This window comes from Brassica napus, chromosome C2, assembly GCF_020379485.1.
Source record: "Brassica napus cultivar Da-Ae chromosome C2, Da-Ae, whole genome shotgun sequence".
NCBI classification, from domain to species: Eukaryota; Viridiplantae; Streptophyta; class Magnoliopsida; order Brassicales; family Brassicaceae; genus Brassica; species Brassica napus.
The window spans coordinates 20,063,962-20,076,921 of record NC_063445.1 but is presented as its reverse complement, the minus strand read 5'-3'; positions in this window follow the sequence as shown (position 1 = coordinate 20,076,921).

The window sequence follows — 12,960 nt, the reverse complement described above, 5'->3', positions numbered from 1 at the left end:
CTGGTTCGGGTTCGAGTGGTACACACAGGGTAAGAAAGAGGTCCAAGAGACCCAAAGATGCAGGAACATCTGGAGCAGGAGACGAGGAGTAGGAGCTATCACTGGCCAGTATTGCCATTTGATTTCCGACCGCGCTATTTTATTTTCTTTTCTATTCTAACGTTTTATGGTCTTATTTTCTGTTAATTTTGAACTTAGTTTTTTTTTTATTTTTTTTTATTTTTTTCTTAATTATGAGTTCGTATTTCTTTTACATGGTTTCTTCATTTTATTTGGTTTTTTTTTGAGTAGTTTTTAATTCGTATTCAGCTTTGCCTTGCTAGATAAACCAAATAACTAATATCCGAGGAAAGAGGTTATATCAAGTGTTCCTCGGAATTTCCTCGGTATTTCTTAAAAAAAAAAAAAAAAAATCAATGGTAGTCTGTTTCCGAGTCATCATCACCAAATGAATCTGAATCTGGATCTTGGTGAAACTCTCCAATCACTGGTTCATCCTCTACGTGAACGACGGCTTCCTCTCCGAAGTCGGTTAAATCGACTACAAGGCCAACTCCAGCTAAATCTTCTGCTGCACTTAAGTTGCCGGATGTGCTTGGTTGTAGTGGGTCTTCCAGCTCAGAACTTCCCTGAACTCGGCCTCTCGGGTTGAGTCTTGTAACAGTAACCCATGGATCATCTCTGTTCCTTACCCGGGGGTACTTGATATAACAAACCTGTAACATTTAGAAAAATTATAAATTAATACACATGATGATGAATCATTCTGAATAATTAACATTTAATTACCTGATCGGCCTGAGAAGCAAGAATGAAAGGATCATAATATTGCAGCTTTCGCCTCGAATTTACTGATGTAACACCAAATGCATCTGTTCTCACACCTCGATCTGGAGTGTTGTCGTGCCAATCACAATAGAAAACAGTACAGCGCAATCCAACCATGCCCAAATACTTGATTTCCAAAATCTCATGTATGTGTCCGTAGTATACATCATCTCCTGATGCAGAACAAACGCCAGCATCATAAGTCGTACTCGAACGTCTCCTCTTCTGAGTTGTGAATGCATATCCTCGAGTACAAAATCTCGGATATGACTTCACAACAAAGTTTGGTCCAACGACCATCTCACGTATCCAATCGTCAAATGTTTCACCTCTGGCCAAACCAGCAGACACCTATTAATAGCACATATATATATGTTATATCAATAAATGTGAATTAGTATAAATATGTGATAAAATATATTTTAATTTGTTTAAAGCACTCACATAAGTAAACATCCATCCAGTAAATTCTCTCTGCTTCATTTCTTCTAGTTCGTCCTCTGTGGCGTATCTATACTCGAACCGCTTTTCTGCCATGAAAATCCTGTATATGATGACAATAATGTAATTAATTAAGATTTAAATTTCAACTTGTTAAAATAAAAATTTGTAAGCTCATTTATTTACCTCTCATATTGAAGAACGTCTTCGCAGTTGGTGAGCAAATATGTTTGCAAATGACTGCGCTCCTGCTCAGTAAGTCGACGGTCCTTTGGTTTTCCGCTAAGTCGTCCAACGTCTGTGAAAATGTCTGGAACCGTAACATGATATGTTGCCCGTTCGCCTCTATCATCATGCCGAGCAGGTCTTCTGTTTTTGGTCTGAACTTCTGCTGGAAAGTAGTACTCGGCAAAGTTTGAAGTTTCTTCATTGATCATCTGTGCGACTATAGAACCTTCCACCCTACTTAAATTTTTCACCATCTTCTTCAAATGGAACATATACCGCTCATACAGATACATCCATCTATACTGCACAGGACCACCAAGTTCCAATTCTCTTGCCAGGTGAATAACAAGATGCTCCATAACATCAAAAAATGAGGGAGGAAATATCTTCTCAAGGTTGCACTGAATCACGGCTATGTTAGTCTTCAAATTTTCAATACCTTCAAGAGTCACTGATCTCGTGCATAAATCGCGGAAGAAACCACTTATCCCTGCAATTGCTTCATGAACATTTCGTGGTAATAGTTCCTTGAAGGCGAACGGAAGGAGGCGCTGCATCATTACATGGCAATCGTGGCTTTTCAAGCCAGTAAACTTTCCTTCCTTTCTGTCGATACAGTTACGCAAATTTGATGCGTAACCGTCTGGAAATTCCACATCGTTTGAAATCCAATCAAAGAACGCATCTTTTCCCTCTGCATCAAGTCGGTATATGGGAAAAGGAGCCCTACCATTCTCATCAACATGAAGTTCTGAACGAGCACATATATCGACTAAATCCAGTCTTGACTTCAAATTATCCTTTGTTTTACCTTGAACATTAAGGATCGTGTTCATGAGATTGTCAAAAAAGTTCTTCTCAATATGCATGACATCTAAATTATGCCTTAGCAGATGATCCTCCCAGTATGGCAGATCCCAGAAAATATTTTTTTTGTGCCAGTTATGTAGTTCTCCAACAGCATCTACCGGAAAACGCTCATGTCCACCGACGTCTGGCGTCCTTTCTGCACCAAAATCTCTTAGTTGTATCTTCAAATCTTTCCCACAAATTTCCGGAGGTGGACTGTCAAACACCCTCTTGTTCTTCGTAAACAAATTCCTACTCCTACGATATGGATGATCAGGTGGTAGGAATCTCCTGTGACAGTCAAACCAACACGTTTTCCTTCCGTGTTTTAGTTGGAAAGCATCAGTGTTATCTTGACAATATGGACATGATAGCCTTCCATGCGTTGTCCATCCAGACAACATACCATATGCTGGAAAATCACTTATTGTCCACATTAGTACTGCCCGCATTTGAAAGTTTTCTTTACACGAAACATCGTATGTTTCAGCACCTTGAGCCCATAGTTGTTGCAACTCATATATTAGTGGCTGAAGAAACACATCAAGTGATCTCTTAGGATGCTCTGGTCCGGGAACGAGAATCGAGAGAAACAAAAACTCTCGTCGCAAGCACAAGTTTGGGGGTAGGTTGTATGGTGTAAGAATGACGGGCCATAGAGAATACTGTCTTCCACTCTTGCCAAACGGACTGAAACCATCAGTACATAATCCAAGGTAGACATTTCTTCTCTCATACGCAAAGTCGGGATACTTTGATTGGAAATGCTTCCACGCTTTTGCATCTGAAGGATGTCTGATCTCACCATCTGTTGAGTGCTCCGCATGCCATCTCATTGGTTGCGCTGTGCGTTCAGACAGATACAACCTCTGCAACCTTTCCGTCAAAGGTAAATACCACATCCTTTTATATGGCACTGGAACTCTTCCACTCGTATCTTTATAACGAGGCTTTCCACAAAATTTGCATGTAACCCGCTGTTCATCCGCCCTCCAATAAATCATGCAGTTGTCGCTGCATACATCTATTACCTGATACGATAAACCAAGACCAGCTACGAGTTTCTGAACCTCGTAGTATGAACCAGGAGCTACATTATCCTCGGGTAGAATACCTTTTACAAAATCAGCAATCGCATCCACACAGTCTTCAGCCAAATTATAATCTGTTTTAATGCCCATCAATCTTGTAGCAGATGATAAAGCTGAATGACCATCTCTGCAACCTTCGTACAATGGTTGCTTTCCAGCATCCAACATATCATAAAATCTCCTAGCTTGTGCATTGGGTAAATCTTCCCCTCTAAAATGATCATTTACCATCTGCTCAGTACCTACACCATAATCTACATCCGTTCTAATTGGTTCTTCTAATCTAACCGCTGGCTGAGGTTCGCTAGTACTACCATGTTCATAATCAGTTTCCCCATGATGATACCAAATTTTGTAACTTCGTGTAAACCCACTCAAATATAGATGAGTCCAAACATCCCACTCTTTAATAACCTTTCTATTTTTACAATTAGAGCAAGGACATCTTAACATACCTGTTTTTGCTTCCGGTTGTCGGTGAACTAACCCCATGAATTCGGTTATACCTCGTTGGTATTCTTCCGTAAGCAATCTCGTGTTCGGATCCAAATGAGGTCGATCGATCCAAGAACGAAAATAATTTGAAGAAGACATATTTTTTATGAATCAAATTCGTGTGTAAATAGAGTAAGAGGGAGGATGAAGATATGGAGTGAATGAAGAGGAAGAGGAGTGCTTGTATTTATAGTTTAAATCCTGTCGACAGACCGAGGAAATTCCGACGGAATTCCGACGGAAAAGGCTAGTTCGTCGGAATTTCCTCGGAATTTCCTCGGAATTTTGTAAAATCCCCCAACGGCTCTCCAACGGCTATAATATTTCCTCGGAATTCATCGGTTTTTTCCGAGGAACACATTTTTCCTCGGAATTTCCTCGGAATATTCCGACGGATTGATATTTCCTCGGAATTCCGTCGGTATATTCCGAGGAAATTCCGAGGAAACCCAATTTTGTGTTTCCTCGGAAATTCCTCGGGATATTCCAAGGATTTCATTTTCCGTCGGAATGTCCGTCAGAATACCCGCTGTTTTCTTGTAGTGTATATATATATTGTGTTTTGAACATATCAAGTTAAATAAATATTTTAAAAATATTTTTATTCACCAACATACACTGGGTGGATTGAATATTAATTGCAATACATACATTAGCACGAATCATATATAACTATTAGTCAAACCCCTAAAATACTTTTAAAATATATTAATATTTTCGGGTTTTGTATATTTATAGTATATTGTATTGAAAAAAAGAGATAATTTTTTTAACAACTAAAATAAACATTTCTCTGTATATATGTACTGTGTATCCTGTATTTATATTGTACTCTTAACATCCAAAAACTATTAATATATATTTTTTTCCAAGATATTATAGTTATATCTGAGAAGTACTGAAATGGTTGTGAATTCGTCGGGACAAAGGGGCTAACGTTAACTATTAATATATATTTTTTTCCAAGATATTATAGTTATATCTGAGAAGTACTGATCATGGTTGTGAATTCGTCGGGACAAATGGGTTAACGTAATGATGTTACATGAATATATCCATAACAAAAAAATAAATATAGTTCAAATAGAAGGATAACATTATCACATTTCCATTCACATCTCTTTTTCATCATACCAAACATTTAATATCGGCCTCTCCAAGACTCCAACCGAAAGCTACATAGATAGACATACACACAACACGTATATGGCACACACATGTACGTGTGTTCATGCAATTAGGACATTTATCCGTTAAATTTAATTTTATTCATTATTCGTTTCTATTTGATTAGAAATTTTTTGATATTAACAAACTTCCAAATTAAACCAAATACCAAAATTTAATTTTCACTAAAATCTAAATAAAATCACAAATATTAAAATTTTGATAAGCAGTATCCCCTCAGCTACAAAACATGTATAAAACACATGTATATCTTGATTAAATTTAGAGTTTTAAATGTATAAATTTATATAATAATTATTCTAACATATAATTTAATAATTTGTATTCACATTATTAATTATAAATGTATCAAATCATAATTATAAGTTTTGTCATATTATTATTGTTAACTGAGTTTAAAATTTACAAAATATGTAGTTTCACTGTTTCTTTTAATTTTTTATATCATGTAAAATAAATATTTTAAAGAAAAAATTTGCATAGAATTTTCTAAATTATTTGTATTAAAATAAATGAAATATTTGTAAATATCCGCAAATATCCATATATTTTTGGATATCTATAAATTTTCGAAACAAAACATTTCAAAAAGTTAAATATCTGTAACATACGAAGCAAATCACTGATACCGAAAATTATGTTAGTATTCATTATATGCCCACCTCTACATGCAATGTATACCTGATCTCCCAAGAAATTAAAAGAAAATCTAAAGAAAGAATGGGTAAACATTTGGGACTGGAAATTCGATATTGGCCGGGCAATTTAAAAAGGTATAATAGAGTTTAATGACAAGAAGTTGATATATCGAGGCATGACAAGTTACAGTGTGTGCTGCTCTTCCAGAAAGGCCACAAGATGCCCCCAGATATACAATACAGTATATGAATGAGAGGATCACCATCTTACCAAAGTAGATATCAGTCCTCTTATTGTATAAGTTGTTGTCTTCCTCTGATCTAGTTATGTTGTTTCAACAACCAAACTAGTAAGTAGTGGCGGAGCCATAGTGTTGGCACATGGGTCAACTGACCCAGGTGGATTTTCTGTTAAAACAAAAATTTACTGGTATAATTCTATTACAATTATGTAACTTTTGGTAATTTTAGCTAGAATACCCTTGTAAAATATGTTACTTTTTAGAGATTGATCCTTTCAAATGAATTTTCTAGCTCCGCCACGCTAATAAGATTATGAAGTATCCTCTCAAGCTTAGCAACAACTCAACCGCAACCTATATTCACCAAATCTTCACCTTCATCCTAAACCATCGATTTGTCCTTTAACCGATAAGAAGTGAAAAAAGTGGGTGGGCTAATAAAGTAAACGAAAGGACAAAAAGAAAAGCAAGACACGAAGAAGTGTATAAAGAAAAGAAACAAAACAAAACCCACTTGGGTAGCCCTACCTCGAACCATGTATTCATCATCTCACCAAGTCACCTCCTCTTCTTTGCTTGTTCTATTTCTATATTCTTTTTTTTTTGTTCAAGTTCTATTTCTATATTCATATCTCTGTTTAATTGTATTTGCTATATTCCCATCTGTATTTTGATTTTAAAAATGGTAATAAGTCGGTTAGATTAAGCAGAACTTACAGCAATTATATTTTAAATTAGATGGAAATATAGGTTTCATTGAAACTAACAAAACTTCGTGAATTCAGTTATTTATTAAAATCAGATATAAATTTGCATTTAGAGTTTTTTTTTTTTCTTAATGTTTTATTTCAAGAAAAGTAACTTCAAAAGTTATTCAAATAGAATATAATATTTTCTTATTTGGGTAAAAATAAAAAGTAACTTTTTTTTGGATTTTTCAAAAAAAATAAATTAATCAATCTGTTGATTTCTTTGTATTCGATAGGCCTGAGCATTTTAACGTGGACCCGAAGATCCGAACCGGAACCGATCCAAAAATACTCGATCCGGAACCGGACCGATAATTTACAAGTACCTTTTGGGTCTAAATTTTTTTTACCCGAAAGAACTGGAACCGATCCGAATAGACCCGGACCTGAAAAGAACCGATCAGAATAGACCCGACCCGATAAGAACCGATATGTACCCGACTTAAAAACATGTATATCTAAAACTATGATGTTTTTGTGTTCTATTTTATATATATTATTTTATGATTTAGTTGAAATATCTTTTGTTAACAACATTTGTTATTATTTTTTAATATTTTTAAAGTAATATAAAGCTTTAAAATGTAAAATTTAGAGTTTAAAAATGTTTTATTTTAATTATTAATAGTTTCATTTAAGTTGTTTTGTAAAATTTTAGATATATATGACAAATATTCAACTAAAGTTGATGGAATTGGGTATATCATGTTATTTTCAGATCCTAAATACCCGAACCCGACCCGGACCCGATATGGACCCAAAAAATTACGGGTATTTTATGGGTATTTTAATTATAGACCCGAACTGACCCGAATCCGAACCAAAAATTTCTAAGTACCTATTGGTTCTAAATATTTAGGATCCGAAAAAACCCGAATCCGAAAGGAACCGACCCAAATCCGACCCGAAGACCCGAACGCCCAGGCCTGGTATTCGATCAGTTGATTCTTCATACCAAAGAAAAAAAGAAAAAGAAAGGGAAAAAGCGTGCCGACGTTGAAAACAGAAGTTTCGTAGACATGTTAAATAAAAAGATGTGTTCCATTGATTCTAGAAATGAGATTATTATTCGCGTCATCACCAAATAAATACCCTAGCAAATGCAAAAGTCTTTTTTTTCTGAAAATTCAAATAATTTTATACGAAGATAAATTATATTACGAAAAAATTGTCCTTTATATCCAAACGCCGTTGTGATTAATTTTGTTTGCTTATAAATTTAGCGAGCCAAGTTTAAAAAAAAAATTAGCTAGCCATAAAGAAAAATCATTTAGCGAGACATATATTATATTGTTATAAACCAAGATCCGGTGGAAACCCATATTTGAATGCTCATATTTTTATGTTTTTGTATTTCCTAGTTCATATTTTATTAGGGTTTCATACTTATGTAATTCCCTATAAAAAAAGCTACTTATTGTCTAATAAGATACAAACTTTCCTCTTATTTTCATAACATATATATATATATATCCTTTAGTCTTCTTTTTTCTTGCCAACAAACAATGTATATCCTTTAGTCAAAAAGACATTATATTATATATATATATATATAAATACAACGACCAATTCAAAGACGTTTGTTAATAATCTGCGCCTTGCGTGGAATAAAATTATATATAAATTACATTTACGTATTATATATTTTTTACTTATTATAAAATAATAACTATATATTAAATAATAAAAAAATTCAGTAACTATTACATATATAATTAAATTGGTGCGAATATATAAATAAGTTTTATTAATCCAAACAAATATTTTTTCTATTTTATATGGTATGTAAATGATACTCTCTCTGCTTCTTATTACTTGATGTTTTACTCTACTGCACAAATATTAAGAAAAACTATTTTTTATCAAAAGTATCACTATATTACAATATAAAATTAGTTTATTTAATTATAAATAAAAATAAAAAATATAATTGGTTACACAGTTTTTGATAAAGTTAAAATTACATAGATTTGTGCAAACTTCATCTATTATAAAACAACAAAACTTCTCTAAAACATCAAGTATATTGAAACAGAGAGAATATTAACATAGATATATAGTGCATTTTTAATATTGATATCTGTTAAATAATATTTTATGCTCATATTGTTTTTGATCATTTGTAGTTTGTTTATAACAAAAAATTTAATTCACTGATAACAAACTTTTTGTGAATGTTTAATAGTTTTAGTAATTTATAATTTTGAAAAAAAAAATCCAATGCAAATTTTAAAATCTAAATATTAAATTGTCAAAATTTGTTCAAAGCTTTTATCAAAAAATTTCAAAGCAAATTTTGAAAATAAAATATTTATATATTTTATATGGTATATAATTTATTTTAAACGATACTAATATATTTATTTTTCTTTTCTTTTTATATATATAAATTGTATACATATATATATATATATATATATTAATATTTATTAAATGAGATTTCCAACTTATATAATTTTGTAATAATTTTATCTTGCCATAACAGAAATTTTTAAAAATGGATCACAAAAATTTCAATGTGTGATTTTTAACAACTCTAGTCATTTATAGTTATTTTTAAAAATACAAAATATAATATAAACGGAAAATTTTAAATTTTTATATATAGTTAGTGAGTTTGTTTAGTTTATTTTAATAAGTTGAAAATTTTTAAAAAATGATAGAGGATAGACTAACTTTTATCAAATCTTTATTATTCAAAATCATTAATTTTCATATATACTTTAGCTATATTAAGCAATTCCGTAATTTTTATTTAAGAAAACAATGAAAAATATTAATAATTAATTTATGGTTAGTTTAATAAAAAGCTTATTATATATTTAGATGATCCAACATATTTTTCTAAAGATTCTAAGAATGATTTTAGTGATGACACGTGTCTACAAAAAATGTTGTAATACTTCTGTTTTAATATACAGGGAATTATGGGGAACGTTTCAGAGCTAATATAGTTGCGTTCTTTTGTTTTTTTTTTTCCGCCGAAGCCGAAATAGTTTAGGTGATGATTAATATGCATCGTCCATGTAAACGATCAGTATCTGTTTGGACAGAAAATAAATCGATGAGAGCTGTCTGTCACTTTCCATGTACAAGCCACAGACGTGAAACCACGATCCCTCGTAGTTTACAAGCTGCTTCTCAAACGCTAATCAACGGCAGATGACGCAACCAAATATATTTACCAAATCTCCATATCAACAACTTATTATTATTACTTTTCTTTCTAAAAAAAACACATATTACTTTTTCTTTTGTCTTTCTTACCATCTAAGTATAAATAAATAAATTCAACTGAAAACTAAAAAATGAAAAATCAGTTGTTGCAAAAAAAATAGTTTTAAAACAAGGAGTATCTTTCTTTGATTTTTATATCTCGTTTTCTTACAATTATTTGTAAGGCAACGGCAGTTCCATTTTACAGACCACACTGAACAATTTTTCTCAACAGTACTTTCTATTTACGAGCTTTTATTATATTTGTCGGAAGTATCTACTTCATAATTTTCGTCCCAAATGTTGAAAAAAAATTAAAATATATTAAACAATCCGAAAATTCGAGAATAAGGCTCCGGTTATGAGTCCATTAACACAAAAGCACCAAATTCAAATTGTTTTCAGTCTAGCTTCGCTCGACCTATAATCTCGGGCGTTCCGCTAAACCGAATCTAATATCCTCGAGCATCAATCTCCGTTCTCGGCCATTGACGAACCCACGGAAAGAAGAGATTCTCTTCATTTCCTTGGATGATGGGTCTTCTCATGACGTCTCCGAAATAGCTAGTTATCGACAAGTTTATCTAAACTTATAATCATCACCCAAAGATGAAGCACGAGATGATCTTGAAGAGAGGGGTCAAGGAACACTAAACATAGGAAAGTACCAATAAGCCGAGTATACATCCTCTCCTCCGACGTCGTTAGCTGCAAGGACATAAATGATAGGAGAACGACCTTAGCCAACAACGACCTGCAAAAAACGGGCCTGAGAAGGCCGTTGTACTAGAACCAAAGCGGCCCAAAAACCTGCATAAAATAATTAGACAATGACACTATCATGAATCTTCAAGCGAAAATTCACAGTACTAGGATGAACCGAAGTCCGATTGGAGTTACCGGTGAATGCAAGGAATCACATACCACGTGATATCACTACCCTTATAGCCAAGTGCCGCCTCCAAGGACCAAAGGACGGTAATCCATAATCTCTCTAGAACGTTGAAGCTGGTTGAAAAAGTTCACTGATGAAATTTGGAAACTACCACCAGAAAAGAGAGAGTCAAATGAATAAAAGATCAAAAACGTTACAATTAAGGAGCCCGTGGATGACACCGGCGAAACATAACATCACAAAACTACACACAACACCGTTAAATTCAACACACACAAAGCCCAGAAGCTAAAAATGTGCCGTCGAATTAAAGAGAGCCTCCAAGGCATTCATGAAGTTGATTGAAATCCGGACAGGCTCACCAAGACACCGAGGACAAACCACGACACCGGTAACCGTCGCCGTACAGGGAGACTAAGAGAAAACATTTCAGAACCCGCAACCTAGAACCGCCATGAGCTTGACCTCCACCTCCAGAGTCGTAGACTTAGCGAACAGACAAAGTGTAAAGCATCCTCTGAAACCTTGAAAAGACGACTCCGCAGAAAGAGACCACGCCTCCTCTGCGCCAAGACTCCATAGTCACCAAAGACCATTGATATTACGTGTATACGAACACCAATTAACCTAATGTGCACACTACCACAATCGAATGGTATGTCGATGTAGCACTTTAGGATCGAATCCACAGAGACCAACTATTACACTTTATCTTTATGGGATCAATATCAAGCTAAAACAATATGGGGGTTTAAAGATTTGAGGGTTTCGTGAGAAACAAGTAACAAGATTAATTAAAGTATTCAGATAACTAAAATGCTAGCCTAGGGTGGTTTGATCGGGTGTTAAGCAAGCGTGAGCCAAACAATTATTCAAGTTCAATTAAAAGCAAGTCTAGAACTCAGATCACTCAAATAGAACAGTCCACTGTCGTGGTACTGCCCCCTATGCTGATCGATCTTGATACCTAAACTCTCGTTTGGATCAAGACGTGACAGCAAGCAATAGAGATCAAGTCCGATATGTTCACAAAAAACTCTAACATCTACTTTCGCTGGTTAGGGATATGATGCTCATTCAAGTTATGTCTAGCAACCTATAACACTTTTGATGAATAGATTAAACCTAGAATCAGGCACTAAGTGGTTAACTTGATGCAAGCCTTAAGAACAACAGTGAATGAAGACAATCGATTTATAACTTATTTATGCCAAGCTCACGGATCTAACACCCTAGACTAAGCAAGTTGACTACTCAGCCATGGAGCAAGAAAACACAGAGACAAAGATATAAAGCAACATGAAATATGACTGAAATAAAGTAATAGGGTTCAGGGGGTTCTTCTCTAAATCGAGAGAGATGGCCTTCTCCCTTTACAAAGTAGCAAAATCTCAAGTCTCCAACTCTAAGGTCTGGTTTCTTCTCCAAGAAATTAGCGTAGAATGATAAAGAGAAACAGAAAATATGATATATCAAAGCCACAGGCGGCTGGGAGAGAAAATAGGGATAATTAGGGCAAATCCCGTAATGATTGTAGTTTCCTTAAAAATCTCTGCCGCTGGAACACTCACTCGGAACAGTCACTCGGGTTGCTCCGCTATCTGACTGTTCTGCGTGAAAACCACCAAATTGCATTTTTTTCTGCCTCTTTTGTTCCAGCTGGTCCATCTCCCATCCAATGCAACTCCAGACCTGTAATGACTCCAAAAGGACTAGAAAGACTCGATAAAGACTTAAAAACCAATTTAAAAACATATATACAAGATGTATAAAACACCATATATCAATTCCCCCAGACTTAGATCCTTGTTTGTCCTCAAACAATGTCAAGTATCAAGAACATGGAGAAAGGTTTGAAAGTGTGGGAACTCTCCTATTCTCAGCAACCATACTTTAACCACGAATCTCTGAACCATACAAGCAGTAAAACTAGGACAACACACCCTTACCGGAACCCCACTGACTGTTGTTCAAAAATCGGCTCCATACTCTTCATGTCAAACCTGAAAAAGCAACACTATCGAGACAGAACTCCCTACATTCATTTTAGAGTAGCGTGAGCTTCTCATCACAGGCATCATTCAGGGTAGACGGTCTAGG